Source organism: Triticum aestivum, chromosome 3B (genome assembly GCF_018294505.1).
Source record: "Triticum aestivum cultivar Chinese Spring chromosome 3B, IWGSC CS RefSeq v2.1, whole genome shotgun sequence".
NCBI lineage: Eukaryota > Viridiplantae > Streptophyta > Magnoliopsida > Poales > Poaceae > Triticum > Triticum aestivum.
The window spans coordinates 694,850,791-694,867,341 of NC_057801.1; the positions used below are offsets into that span (position 1 = coordinate 694,850,791).

The 16,551-nt window shown below is 41.0% G+C and overlaps 1 pseudogene; it reads right to left on the minus strand.

The window, feature by feature from the left end:
• Nucleotides 1-461: 461 nt before the first annotated feature.
• On the minus strand, nucleotides 462-13,475 carry LOC123071809 (tryptophan decarboxylase 2-like; annotated as a pseudogene).
• Between the last annotated feature and the right edge of the window lie 3,076 nt (nucleotides 13,476-16,551).

Below are 16,551 nucleotides of genomic sequence, written 5' to 3' on the forward strand. Positions count from 1 at the left end.
GATAGCGCATACAGTTGATATATGTTTACGTCTTGAAGAGGAAGCTAGATAGAGATAAGATTACAGTGAGAAGATAAACTCTAGCTAACAACTTGAACCAACTACCTAAGATATCATGCGGTGCAGTCCATAGGTGCGGCAGCCCATGTCACGTACTCCCTCCGTTTCGATTTACTCGTCGTGGTTTTAGTTCAAGGGAGTACGTATCAACAATATGTTGTTTGACACGTAAAAGCGTCATCACTTAATCTGGCGAGGCTAGGCTCGAAGTGCTAGCATGTCTACTACCAATCAATTAGCCACAATAGATCTACACATTAATGGCTCAAATCAGCAGATTTTTAAGGCGTTGGGTGAGTATGTAAACACGGGCAAAAATACGCCTAGTGCGGTAAACTTTAGTTCAGGACCATCTGTTACACCGATGAATCCTTACCTTAAACCAAAGTTTGCACATCGTGGTCAGCCCAAATTTGTCTGGATGGTAGCCCAAATTACTTCTCACAAGGTAAAAGTTTGTATTTCGTACTTCTTTTGAACCCATATGGGGTTGATATTATTTTAACAATCCTTGGTCGATGAAGCCGGTAATCACTGTTATTATGACTTCATATGGACCTTTCAAAAATGTTTGTATGAGCAACTGTAAAAGCTAATCAAGATCATAGGCCTAAATGGTGGAGCTTAATCAATAAGCATATGCATTTATAATCTACGAACTTCCTAAGATCTTGCTGGCCTCATCTTGCAAAAGCTTCCAAGCAGCATCCACATGTTTCTCCTCGGTCAGTGGTGCTCCAACGGCAAATCTCAAGACAAATTTTCCGGAAAGAACCTGTTGAAGAAAGAAGTACCACACAGGAAATGAGTGGATATTTATGCTTCATGAATACATATGGAGATCATTGAAGGATCTGCTAATAACCAACCGTATGTGATATAAAGATCTTTCCACTCGAGTTACAGGCATCCATTAGGCTGTAGTTAAGGTTACGGCCATTGTCATCCTCCGAAGTTGGGGGCAGAAGGCGGAAACACACAAGGGAAAAGTTCCTTGGAGTTACTACCTAAATTAGTGAAGTAAATAAGAACTCTATAAAATAGAGATTTCCAATGGAAGAAGAAAACATGATGTTCTTTTGAACAACAGAAACAGAGAGTTCCATAGTATCATTAAATAGATGTACTAACTGGTTTATTTTCTCTGTTACCTCAAATCTTGAATCAGATAATACAAGTTGTTCAAACTGTTTAGCCAACTGTATGTGCTTTCTGATATAGCTCTGCAGGTTTTCCACGCCATAAAGCCTCAATACCATCCATAGCTTGAGTGATCTAAAATAAAAGCTCCACTTGGTAAAGAAATCAATTCAATTGTCATACAAGGAACTGCCGCATATAGTCTGAACAACAATGTGACGAGTCATACTGTCATAGTGACTGCACTTGGTAAGCTAGACGTTAACACATTGATATATGGTGTTGAGCAACATTAAATTGTAAGATTCTTTTTTTGTAATAGACATATGTGTATGAACTATATATTGATCCTCCAATTGCAAGCAAAGTAAATATAGTATAAAGGCTACAATTTCTCTAATAGGAACAATGATATTGAATAATGGGCAGGCCCACCTAACACAAACTGCTCAGATCTATTTTGATGGCACACTGTGAAGCCATCCAATACCACATGGGATACAAGCAAACTTTGGTTCCTTGGTGATTTTTTAAAATCATTTGACCACACGTTATTACCACTTGTGATTTATATAGCAATACCGAAGCTTATTGCTAACACTTAATGTTAGGTAAATATTAGTTCTACAAAGAAGAAACTAGATATAATTTATTGAAGTATTAATCTAGTGTTGCATTCCTTGTCAAAATATTATGTACTAAACTGTATGCAAGAGATAAATAGTACACTTCACAAACGGTAATGAAATTGCCAAGAGGATTTCACCTAAAACGACGGCCAAGTGGAATTTGCCAATCCTTGAAATCAACAACGGAATTTTCTTGGGAAGCCTGAAAATGTAAAACAGTTATAGCATCACCAAATGTTTACAAAAAACTCACAAACACTTTACAGTTTTTTTTTATTAATTAGATTGCAGGCATCCATTGTTCTTTCAATATAAATGTTTTTTGTTTTCTCAAAATTTTATACTTCAGTTTGTCCAATCAGATTAAAATTGAGGGAATATTTTACACTAGAATTTGGAAAATGGGGAATTAGATAAGATATCATTCATTCGCAATCCAGAAAAGTCGATCTTTTCAAAAGGTAGATTAATCCACTACCATGAACAATAATAAAATTATCACAAGAGAGAAATAGAGAAGGGAAGGATATATCGAAACCTTATTCTTAAGATACTCTGGATTTGTAGATAATGCTTCTATGAGATAGCTCTTGTCCTGTTTATTATGCATCATGTAAGTTTGTGCATTTGGTAGTATTGACATAATATTAATGTAATATACGTAGAAAAAACAAGTAAAGAAATATTCCAGATGTGTAAAACATGGTACTCCAATTGGAACATCATCACATGGCTTACCTTAACCCATAACAAGGAACAGTCGAAGTTTGTGAGAAACCATTTGTGTGCATTCATATTGAATGAATCAGCTTCTTCTACCCCATCAAGGTGATGTCAGTACTCTGGGCATATACAAGCACTTCCAGCATATGCAGCATCAATGTGGAACCACATGTCATGGGCCTAACAAAAATAATAAACATAAGCAATCGATCAATTTTTTATCAATATATTTAAATATATATCTCTATAATTTGTCACAAGTAATATACAAAATAATATAGTTAATAACAATGGGAATGTGGAACCAACATTCCATAAGCATTCTCCATAAAAGATCCCATAGATTGATCGAAACTTATTTCTTGCTCTACCACAAATTTGCATTACTTAGGACTAAAATACGAAAAATAAACTAAATTTAGTTCTATAAAAAGGATTCCTCTTCAAAATTCTGGTCCCATCTAAGAATTTCTGGGGACCGTTGTTAACGGATTAGTTATCCATCAAAATGCAGACTTGTTCCTCAAAAGTGGACATAATAATTAGGTCTTCAACTAGCAGCAACAAATACATAGATGCATTTCATTATACTAATATTGATAATTTCCTAATTATCACATGCAACGGGCTCAAACACCTGTGCTATCTTTCCTAATTTATGCAAGGGGTCCACGGCCGATGAAGATGTTGTGCCTACCTGAAACAAATAAATTCTTTAGAAGATAAACATGGAGAAAAAATATAGATTGTACTAATGAGTAGATAAAAAGCTAAGCATAACTATTAAAATAAGAGAATGCCATTTAAGTAATTACTTTCTGTAACATTTATCATGCTACTGTTTAAGTATATTTGGATTTCCCAAACTTCTCCATCAGTATGGGCTTTTGGTTCTACTGGTTGGTGCATTAAAATTAATTGGTTTGACCGCGTCCACCCGAAAAGAACCACAACAAAAGATGAGCAGCTGATCAGGGTCATCGAACAGGTAGTGGCCTAATATGGCGGTAGATTAGGGAAGCTCTATGGAGGATTCGGCAATGGCCAAGACCCTCATGCTCGCAAGTCAAGAGCATGATCTTGATCATCTACATCAGGATAATAATATTGCCCTCCTTCACTCAGATGTTTGCATATCCACTACAACGACATATATCGTGAAAATGGCCTAGTTGCAAATTCAGGGCTAATATGCTATAGAAGGCTGAGGCTCATGATTGGCGGACGCGGGGGCCCGAGGACTTCGCCAACTTCTCCCCTAGACTAGGTTTTGGGTCGAGTTGTATGGTGCAGTGTTGGTCCTCTTTAGGACTTATACAAAAACTTCTTTTCTATCAATGGATCGAAACACAAGGCTTTTGCGTTTTCGCGGAAAAAAAGTAGGCTTAGTTTGGGAGCTCAGCTTTATTGAAACTATGGTATTCAAAAACTGAAGCATTGGAGTGCCTGGCAAATGAATACTGCAGTGTCATACAATACTTCAGTTTATAGAAAAAAGTGGTCGGGAGTGAAGTTTTTAAATATGGCAAAAAAAACTGCAGTTTTGCACAATACTTCAGTTTATAAACCACAGTATTTATTGGATCCAAATGCTTTAAAGTATTTGATACTTCAATATTTTTAGAAACTGAAGTATTATCAGAATACTTCAAAAAAACTGAGCTCCCAAACGGACCCGTAATCAACAGTAATAGGGAAGGGGATGTTCTATATCCAATGCAGAATGCAAGGATCAAATTCAATCTTATTTACAAGACACAGAGCAGACAACTATGTAATGACTGTACCATGACACTAGTACTAAGCATTTTTTATCTTTTAAATGGGATTGAATTAATCATGAAATTTGCATGGATGTAGAACATGCATTGTAGTAGAGCTAAAAATTATTGAGATTACTTCAAACTTATACGCCATATTCTCACGGAATTTACAACTTTTGAGGGTCATTTTCACGTAATTTCTCCATGATCATAAATTGCCCCATACAAATCCCCCGCACACACAGACTGCACCATGTGCTTGTACACAAGAATCAAGAACAGAATAATTCAAGACAACACACGACTGTGAAATTTTTTAATACATAAATGTAGCTCCCGTAATTTTGCACAAAGATAGTTGGAAGACAGACCAGTATCAAAATTGTGAACTTGCAGAAGATTTTTTCTGAACTTTCAGTATATTGACTCAAAGTTATTTAATTAAAGTATAGTAAATCATGTCAAGACTTAAATGTTGAAATTCCCCCAAGTTTTCATTAACCTAAGAAGCTTGCATACAAAGAAATCACAGCTTATTGCTTACAGTTGCACAGATGAAGAGTGGTATCAACCCAGATGACAAGTCAACGGAAATGGTTCACTAACTGCTTCAGGTGCAACAGCGTAACTATTACTGTAGTCAGCCTTCACAACTCTGAAGTTCTCTGGGAAAATCCCTGCAATCTATAAAAAGAAGAATTATATCTTAGGAAAAACAGATAAAAAAGGTACAAGAACATAATTCACTATCTAACTGCTTCATTGTCATTCTTTGAATAACATCAAATCCAAAGAACTGACAAAGACAGGTAATTTATTCATATTTCATAACAAAAGATAACTAGAAATCATTCTAGTGAGACTTGAGTTGTATTACATATGCATACCTGGCATGCCTTTTGCAGAGCAGAATGTGTCTGATCAGATGCATAAACTACCAATTTTTCAAGGGACTTTTTCCCATGCATTTCTAAGGTTCTATCTCGTGCAGCCAATAGTACAACAAGGACAGCTTCACTGGCACTACCCTGGATTACTCCTCCACCAACCGCTGTAAAGAGGTACGCAGTAGAGAAACTCAGAAGCGTGACTTTAGCTAAGGACAATATGCACATTCTATATCAAAAGATAGCACCTCTATGTACCATTCTACTATAGAAGAATCTATAAATTAGATGTCTCAGATCAAGGATAGTCCAAATCACAGTCTGTATCACATGATCATAGAACCCTATGAAATTATTCTGATTCCGATCGACATATAGGACAATAACAGCTTGGTAGCATATAACACAAGTTCCATGGTTCGGACCATACGATCTCTGGAGCCATAATTTTTTTTAGGTCAGATCCTATTCATGATTATAAGATCCACGAACATGAAAATAATCCTACATAGGACCACCATTTTGGCAATATTGATAATCTCGCACGACCTGGCTACATAGTTATGCGATTGCTAATTAATTGTACATTTTTTTGCGGGTAAATTAATGGTACATCTTGATAAGTATTACAACCGCTCAATAATGTAGATTATCCTAGGGTGCATACCATCAGCTATTCAAAAGTATGGCTGTGTGAAAGCATATAACCGATTGTGGAAATAATGTCGCTGGATTTTTGTTTCATGTTTTTATAGCACAATATGATTGAAAATTATAGTTAGTATCTTGCGTTGGAGCCTGCAAGAAAGTAAGAAATGACCACATTTTTTTATGGAGCAGCTGTAAAAAGTAGTTCGGTTTCTACGTAGTAATGTTAAACTAGACAAAACGATCAATATGTCAAGAAGGAAACAAGAAACATTACCTTAATAAATAAAGAACGGAAATACACGATAAAAAAGTAATTGAATAGCCAAGGGATGTTCCACATAGTGTTTGTTAATCGTAACCTTATCATTTATATCATATCTACAGATGCAAATTAATTAAAAGGCGCTACATATATATAAAGAACAGAATTGCAAAAATATATGTTGTGATCAACAAATAGTTTGTGCATCAAACTAAAAAATATGATTGCAGCCTTACCAGATGATAGAAACTTGCTTGGAAGCTTAAGCATTTTTGCAAACCAGTCTAAGACTATAACCTCTAACTCGGTTGCAGCAGGAGAGGTTATCCAACTGAAGCCAACAATGTTAAAGGCAGCAATAAGCATCTCCCCCAGGAATCCAGCAGTGCTACTATTTGAGGGATAGTAAGCAAAATAATTTGGACTTTGCCAGTGAGTTACTCCCGGTACTATCTTCTCTCGTATATCTGGGCATTAGAAAAGTTATATGAATAAAATTTAGGATTGGTTAAGCATAGTTTGTGGATTGCAATTGATAAAACGTAAATTCCAATGTCACTTGAAAGTGCACTAGAAGGAAGATCACCATCAAAAAGGGCATCCAAAGTGTCAGGTCGGTTTGGAGCTGAATCTGGAAGAAGTTCATTTAGATATCCTGGCTGCAATGAAAACACCCGATCAATGAATGTCGATGCACAAATCTTATTAGAGTGCCAAATATAGTACTTAACACAATCCATCTTCTGTAGACAAACTAGTATGTTTGACAGTTTTCTTAGTTCTTTAATGGTAACATCACCATTTCACAACATGACGGATGCACAGTTTTGTATCCCTTAAAATAAAGAGAGAAGGAAAATGATGTTCCAAGTCCTTGTACATAGTGGCTAGATGCACAGATGCTTCTGAAAAGTGATATATCAGGCGTATCGGATAAGGGTCCTCCCCGCCACTGCAGTTTAACCATATTTTCTCAAGATATCCAGGAAGGGAATCATACCGTGACCAAATGTTACCGATCCTATGTTGAACTGCTTCATATCGAAGTTACGACGACCGAAGAATTTATTTATTTTTGGATTAGATTATATATGTATATAGGCGATCGAAGTACCAGAGAGTTATTTATAGAATGGATTAAACTAGTGGCTGGGTAAATCGGCGAACAAGTCATATTAAGTACTAGGAGATAATGTTGCAGAAGCAGCATCTGAGCAAACTCCCAGGTTAAGAAAAAACAAGTTTGAAAAAAATAGCAAGTTCGTATTGCAGGATTTGGAGAAGAGTCAAGAGTGATCGTGCCTGGACTTGACTGAGGACGGAAAATGTCTCGATGGATTTGTAGTAGTCGGCGATGAAATCCACCATCCGGTGCCCGCACTCCCGAAGCTGCTCCGCATCCATCGGCCGCATCGACCAGCCGCTGTCGTCTCCATTGCCGGTACCACTCCCGTCCCTTGGCAACAACAAACCAAGAAAAAGTTTAGCGCGGGGCATTAGAAAATATCGATCTGCGAGCATGAGGATCGATGAGATGTTCACATGATAGAGTTTGCAATCCTGGCAGGAGGGAGATTGCAAGCGAGAGATATGAGGGAGGAGGCGATCAGCACATTCGGTTATATATCACATGTACCGTGAGCCTTGGCTACCAAGGAAGAGATGTTACTACCTCGTATCATCAACCTATAAACAACCCAATAAATAGAAAAGATACGGTTCATAAACAACCGAATAAATAGGAAAGATACGGTTCATAAACAACTGAATAAATAGGAAAGATATGATTGGTAAGATCCTAATCTGTATCTTTACTATTAACTAGTAAAATGTCCGTGCGTTGCTACGGGCTTTTTATTGTATATAAAACTCGCTGAATATTTGGTCCTTTCTAACAACACCGCCTTAACACCCTTGTCGATGGATTATTTTTGAAAGTCGATATATTCCATCTCCATATCTCTCGATATATAAATATATATAGAAACACACCTATTTTTGCACAACAAATATATAAAGAATAATTATCTTCTGATTGTGATTGTGTAAAACTCTATGATTTTTCAGTCTGATCCATTTACGTGAGATCTGTGGGATTAGGCAGGTTTTGATGGAGCCCATCCTGAAAATCACGGGGTGGTGTGATTACGTGAGGGAGCATGCATAAAAAAGGAAAGGGAGTCAATCATATGCATCTCCCACCATCCTCGCGATAAAAGCGGCCAGCTGCCCTGGACGGAGCGCTCCGCGCATGGGAATCACTCGCTGCCGCGAGCAATCATGAAAGAGTAAAGTCGCATAAAGCTTTATCAAATTGACATTCTCAAAGCATCATCCGAAGCAATCAGCCTCTGATCTACAAAAGTGAACATATAAACAATATTAAAACAAACTCATATACAATATATACTCTTTGGTTAGATGTTAAATGCAATGCTAAATGCGAGTAGGTTACCATTTTTAGTCAGAGTGAGTGACATCATACCTTTTTTTTAATTGTTTGGATTGCTTACCACATGATGACATCATACTTATTAATAGAGTGAGTTGAATTCCAGTTATAACAAACTGTAAGCTCACCTGTAAATCACTTGTCAGTATTTTCTCTAGAAATGCTTTGTTAGGGTATTATATATTTTTCAATATATAAAGGTATGTGGCATTTTTCTCACAGCAAACAACCGCTTTCCCTACAATAAGCAAACAGACGCACCTTTTCTTCTCATTTATGAAAAGCAATTCACTCTCATTATGGCACAACGCTCACCCACATATCATTTCCCCGCTCTGCTCTCCTCGCTGACGCCGTTTTTATCTCTCCCCGTTACAGCATTCAGCCGGACCTTCCTCTCAACGTCGTCTCCGCTTCCCTCCATGGCGTCATCCTCTCCCTCATCTCCCCTCTATCGGTGTCCCAGGCCGATTCCCAGAGCCAAGGGATGCAACCATCATAGCCAACCATGATATACGAAATGGTATGTATCATAAGACAACGGGCACATACTCTAGTGGTTCAACATCATTCTTGTCCAACATATACCTTACAATAAATATCCACGCAATGCCATAGAATAGCACTAAATAATCAACAATTGTTCTAATTCAGAAAAAAATATGTCAAAGATAATGACTTATACTTCCCATTAATATAACGACAAACTGATTCTCCGGCTCTTTCTCTCTATCAATAATTGCCATGTCTCCTTAAACCACACTCTATTTATTTTTAGAAGACAAAAAAACTCCTACCCCTTCTTCCCATTCTTTTTTCTTTTGCAGGTTCATTCTTTCATTCTCGGCACCATGTCTGAGCTCCTTTTCAATATCTATACTCCCTTCCTGATTGTTTGTCCTAACAGAAACCGAGCAAAACCCCACAAGATAAGACATATTTCAGGACCGAAGAAGCACACTTGAGAAATCGTTTCTACTTTGCAAAATTCCTACCTCCTAGCTACATAGCACAATACCTGTGCGTTGCAAAGGTGGCACATATTTTCTCCGAATTCTCAGGTTTGGCTGATGAATAAGTCCTTTACTCCTTTCATATCCTCAACAAGCCATTCTTTCTCCCAGTTCGTCAGTTCAACCTACTATGCCATTTTAGTGATATAATTTTGAGGTACCTTTGAAGACACAGTATACAAGAACCAACGTTCTTAGACCAGAATCAAAATACCCATTTATGTGCCTTTTAGCCTCTTCCTCAAATTACAATCCAGATGGTACACATGGAGAAAACAGACATTTAGTCTCTTCTCAAATTCTCTTCCAGCTGGTGCACATGGAGAAGCTAGATAAGGACTAAGGAGGCATAGACAATACACAAGTTTGGTATTTATTTGTGAAAAGATACAGCATTTAGAGTGAGTGGAGTACTTCACTGTCCCAAACATCCGTTTTCATACACAATCTATTCTCACCGTCACTGCCAGCAACTCGGGAGTCAAAGATGTTGTAAGGAAGCTCCATTTAGTATCTCTACTATTAAAAGCTAAGTGTTGCACCAAGCCTGTAATTTACATAATATTCCAAAACAAAGCTTAGTGAATTCAGTTTCAAAAAAGCATAGTAAAACTCATAACCCGAGGCCCTGACTACACGAGTCATGGACCATCGATAAAGTAACAACAATAGAATAAATACCGACATCTATTCATACTCTGAAACAACCACTGGCGTACTTAGGGGGTGTGCCGTGGCACACCCAGAATTTTAGGGGGGAAAATCACCATGTAAAAATTAGCTGATTGTTAAGGCCCATCCAAGTCAGCTGAAATAGACCTCAATTTCTTAAAATGTGCACACCCTTCATTTTATTTCTGGGTCCGCCACTGGAAACAACCTACTACATTTTACTGAAAAAGGCTTTCGCCCCGCTTTATATATAAAGCACCAAACCACAAGTACTACCATACAAACTCACGCCACCACCACACACGACACACACACCCAAGGCAAGATACAAAGGTGCCGAGCACCGTCACACCACCCCAACGACTACCAAGCCACTACATATGCGCGAGGACGAAGTGCTTGGAGCCACCAGAGACCACCAATCCTTCGAGGAGAGGTGAGACGGAAACGACGGAGCAAGGACTCCAAGATGGTGCCTCCAAGAAGGGAAAGACCACTGGTAGCCACCACCATCCGATCCCACAGATCGGGTTTTCACCTGGAGCAACTCGAAGGAGAAAGGCCACTACGACGGAGCCTACATGAAGGATGCGGTGTCCACGGCCGCCGCAGCCGTCGGCCATGTACCCTAGCACGCCCAACCCTCGATCCGAAGCAACCTAGCTCCACCAACCACCAGCGACCACCCACCCGCGTGGCCATGGCCGCTCGCCCGCACCCAAGGCGCACGTTCCACCCACAAACGTCGTGCCTCCCGCCGCCAGGGACGCCGCCCTGCATCCAGACACCCCCAAGACCAACCAAAGTGATCGGCTTTGGGCCAAAGGACGCACCGACTGAAGAAACGCAGCATACATTCCACCTCGAACAACGCAAGAGCTGTGTCAGCCCACACACGGCCGCGGAACAGGGGAGGAGGGGGAGCGGACGCATCCAGGCCGGCACACCCCTGTGCCAGCGACGGGTGGCCCGAGCTCGTCGGCGCCTCCCATCCCTCGAGCCTGCCTCCCCACCGGACACCTCCTGTGTCGCCCCACCTTGGCGGCGACCGCAGCTCCACGCGAGGCCACCAACACACACACACCCGCTGGCAAGGAGAGATCCCAAGGGCCGCCGCCAATCGCGAAGGAAGCTCACCGAGGAGCCCATCTGCGCTGCCTGCCGTCGTCCAGCGGCCGAAGCCTCGGATCCCGTCCGGCCCGCCCACCGGCCAACCACTGCTACGTCGCACCACCACCCGCCGTGGCCATGGCATGGACAGAGACAGGCAGCCCGCGCCACTCTCGGCCCGTGCCGCTAGGCCCCAAATCCGGCCTTGACCCCACCGTCCCTGGCAACCAAGGCGCACCCGCCACCACCGCGTCGGTCACGCCGCCGCTATCTAGCTCCAGCTCACCACCGTGCTGCCGTGCCCGCCGCCAACGTCGCGTCCTAGGCGCCCGCCTTGACCCACGCCGAAGGCCCCCACAAAGAAGACAAGGCAGCCCCTCCGACGCCGACGCCTACCAGGCTTCGCCCGGCGTGCCCCCTGACAGCAGCAAGGAAGAGGAGGGAGGAGGGGAGGCCCGCTGGCGGCGCTAGGGTTTCTCCCTTGACGCGCGCGTGGGGCGCGTCACAGGAGCGAAGGGGTCTCCATGGGCTTTATCCAGGAACCCTCTCTCCGTGAGATTCCCTACTACATATTTCAGAAAGGGATAAATGAAGATGGTCGATCTATCCATCTTGCAACAAACAAATAACTTGGGAGGACCAAAGTTCGATGCTATCTATTCATACCTTATACCATGTATGGAGCTTGATTTGGGGAAACTTAATTCTATGTAAATTTCTTCCCTTGGAGTCTACAATAACCATAACAAACTTGTGAACAAGTGGCCTAGAATAGCAAGAACAGATGACAGGATTACGCAGTAGAATCACGTGATAATTTTAGCAAATTGATCAACTCCACTTTCACCAAGAAATACGGTTTTTAATATGTGAGTTTCATGATTTATCCCCATTGCTTTAGCAACAGAAGAGGAACAACTGAACAATAGATTTGGAACAAGTGGGTTCATGCTGACCTGATGGAGATGCTACTAAGTATGGGGAGTATGTAGTTGTTTGTTCAATGTCCATGTATCAACGTTTGTCATAGGAATTGGGTTGTAGGCAGGTTTCTAGGAGTGACCAAGAATTTCTTCATACAATACAACTTATGCTACTCAAAAAGCTCTTTAAATTTCTTTTCCTTATTTTCCATGTACATATAGTTACCTTGCAAATCACCTACCTACTTAGCTTCTTCTACAATTTCCTCTACTCCCAACCTATATATGTAGCAAAACAGTAAGGAAGTAGGGACTGATATATACCATGGTTTTCAGTTCAGAAGACAAAGGAAAAAAAGTGCATAAGCAATGCGAGATCCGGATGTGGATGCGTGATCATTCTCCAAATTCTAGAACAACATTAATATCACAGAAGTAAACAAGGGGATCGAACGAATAAAGGGAAATCTATATTTAACTGTACAGGCGTAAAATCAAAAGAAATGTGTGAATTCCCATACTCTGCAGTCTGCGCACAGAAGCAGGAGAGCCCCTCCCAATCCACACGGTCGACCTGGTCATAACCTCCACTGCACGGGCGCACACGAACACATGAAGCGTATGCATCCATTACAAAGAACAAGAACTGCCAAGAGGAGACAATTGAATTGGAAAACAGCCAACCTGAGAACAAGCCACACAGTCAGATCCAGCGAGCTGTCGGACGGTGATGAGGAGTTGGCCCTGAGGGGGTGGCCGCCACCAGTGCCTCGTCCAGATGGGAGCTTGGGGCAGGCACCGCGCGTGCATCCCCTGTGCGGCCAGCGCTTGTAACGTAGTGCAGCCGCCTCGTTGCCTGCGCCCACCACGCGCCACCGCCTCCGCGCATATGTTCCGCTCATGGAACGTGACGAGTGCGGGGACATCCTTCACCGTTGCTTCGTCCTCCCCACTGCGGCAGAGCTGGCACGCGTGACGCGTCGCCGCCGCGCGCGCTCGCTGTGACGGATGAAGGGCCGGGCAGAGGTAGGTGCGCATCGTTGCTGTAGTCGCCTCGATTTAGAAACCCTAGCCGAGGTGGTGGGGAGAGGAGGAGTCGAGCGAGGAGGAGTCGAGCGAGGAGGAATCAGGCGGCGCGGCGCGGCGCGACCTCTTGGAACCCTACGCGCGAGGGGAGAAAGCAGAGGAGCAGCTGGGGTCGAAATGAAATAGAAAAAAATCGATTAAACCGGTGAGAAGGCGAACATACGTGCGAGCGGGGCGGAGGCGGAGCGAACGAAACAAACGATACCAAACCTACCATCACCATACATTTTCATTTCATGATGAGATTTATTTGTCATGATTTACATGTTAATTTCTTAAAATCCGTTATTTGTTTCCAGAAAATTCATTATTTGTTTTCAAAAAATCTGTTATTTGTTTCGTAAAATAAATTGCATTAATTAGAGAGATCAGTTGATTTGGATAAGTTAATAAAGTTTAGTTCGTGATTTTTTGTATGTTGGAAAAGTGTTGCTTTATTAAAAAAAGAGTGGAGTGAAAAATAAACCGCTGTGAAGAGTAGTGGTGAGAGGGGGACGAAAAAAAAACAGTCAAAAAAGGATGAAAGTGGTGAGACAAAAAAAACATGAACGCATGTAGAGATTTGCATAACCCGTGTGGGAGAACGTATCGTGTGCAATGAGAGAACTCGTGCACCAGATGCACCAGCTACACATGAGCCCTCAGATTGTAATGGAAGGGACACGATCTAGTATCTAAGGTTGGCTGCATGTACGTTTTGCAAAGGAGACCTTGAAGCGTAGCTAAATCAGCGAAACGACATCCGAAAACCAGTTCGTGTCTTCCTACCACTGAACCAGGCCCCGAGACTGGTGTATAGTTAACAAATAAAAACATTTTCTTCTGCTGCTACCATGATAATCTTGCCCAGGCATCTCGAGATGTTGTTACCTGGAACCTAAAATCAGTATGCATTTCATCTTTCCCTTGCTGTTAGTTATGGACCTTTTCGCAGGACATCCACGCCTCACTCAGAAAAAAAAAATGAGATTGTTGCAGGATGCTACTCCAACGGAAATGTAAAATCCGGAAATACTGTACAACCTTATTTGGAAAAATGCAATGCAGTGCAAACTGAATTTAGGCCTTCAAAGTGCAACAAAAATTCTCACAAACTGAATTGCAATGTTGAATGATTTTGGCAAAGATGCATGTGATCTATTCTTCAATCAGTTGTAATGCTTGAAGGTTTATAACTGAATTATGTGATCGCGCTGGACACAATATCTTTTAGTTATTTCCATGTAAAAACGTCAAGATATTTACATGTGGGAACGTCGCAAGAATTTGATACAAAAAATAACGTAAACTTTACAAAAGTTGTCCATCTGAACTTCAGAAGCCACATACTACATGATTTATTTCTTCCTAATCTAAGCGCTACACATGAGAGATTATTGTGACCCCAGCCATGAACGTCTTCACCCGCCGACGCACAAGAAAACATGAGTTAATCCTCAATTGCATCAAACCTGCACAAAAATGAAGTTAGGAACAATAACTGGTTGTAAGTACAGGTTATAATAGTGAGAATTCTGGCAATATAAAATCTGGAACATGAAAATTAGTGAGGGTTTCGTCAGTTGGGCATCAAAAAGGGCATTCAAAATCAACAAAGTGAATAACAAGAGTTGCGTAGCAAATAATATACTGCTGACTTGTACCATAAATCCCAGGTATTAACTTGTTCATATGCAAGTACTGACAATCATATGGAAACTTTCTCTTTACTTGGAAAACATGAAAAATGTTTATAATCATACTGCTCGTTTGTCTATTTCCAATCTTGCTGCACCAGCTGAGGATAAACTTTTACCCTTACGATTTACCTATTCTGCTCATGCTTCACTTGCAATACAAGTACCGCATTATTAGAGTATACCTCTGGAAGGTATGGTCCTGAATATATGTTAACACAACGAGAATTATCGTATTGTTGGCAGGGTGTGCTGTTTCTTTTATCTAATAAAGCAATTGATCCATCTGCGACAAACACACCGGTGTCAATGTTAGTGTAGAGTTGCAGGCGTCGATGATAGGAACAATATGATTAAACTAGATTTTAGCAACTGATGGCCCTAAACTGAGTAAACACTCAACGTAGAAACTGAAAAAAAATTGAACAGGCTGGCAGTACCTGTCATCTGCCTGCTAGCACTAAGCTCGAGGAAACGACTGTTGTAGCACTGGTTTCTTCATATAAAAGTACTAAGTATCACGTGGAAACATTTATAAACATGAGCCGAGGCCTGCTGGAGCACTGATAAGTGATATCTTTATATAAAAGTACTAACCGTCTATTTTCCAGTCTTATACTCCCTCTGTTCCTAAATATAAGTCTTTATAGAGATTTTACTAGGTGGACTACATACGGAGTAAAATGAATGAATCTACACTTAAAATGCATCTATATACATCCATATGTGGTTCATAGTGGAATCTCTACAAAGACTTATATTTAGGAACGGAGGAAGTAGTTGCAACTGAGGATAATTTTTGTATCCCTTCTAACTGCAGATTACAGGGACCTTACAATTTATGAGATTTTTGCAAACGGATTATAAGAAATGCCGATATTCTGTCACTGATGGGGTTACTACATTGTATATACGAACTGAAAACACCAGTTTCAGGGAAATGATGAACTACATAATAAAATCACGAAGATGAACTTGCAATGCATTTAGTAAGTTAAGTTGGACACTGCAAACACTAGTAGAAAAAGCCTCATTCGTCCCGGTTCGTGAGGGCCTTTAGTACTAAAGGACCCCCCCCCTTTAGTCCCGGTTCTTATACGAACCGAGACTAAAGCCCCTCCACGTGGCCGTTCTCTAGAGCTCCGCCTTTAGACCCGGTTGGTAACACCAACCGGGACTAAAGGCAATTTTACAAAATTTTATTTTTTGAATTTTTTTCGATTTTCAAATTCCTGAATTATTTTACAATTTAATCTCTAATTATCACTCATCACTGCTTAATTTAACCTCTAATCTCTAATCACCTCTCATCATTCCAAATCATCTAACTTCCCGGCCGGTCACACGAAGATGAACTTGCAATGCATTTAGTAAGTTAAGTTGGACACTGCAAACACTAGTAGAAAAAGCCCCATTCGTCCCGGTTCGTGAGGGCCTCTAGTACTAAAGCCCCCCCCCCTTAGTCCCGGTTCTTATACGAACCGAGACTAAAGCCCCTCCACGT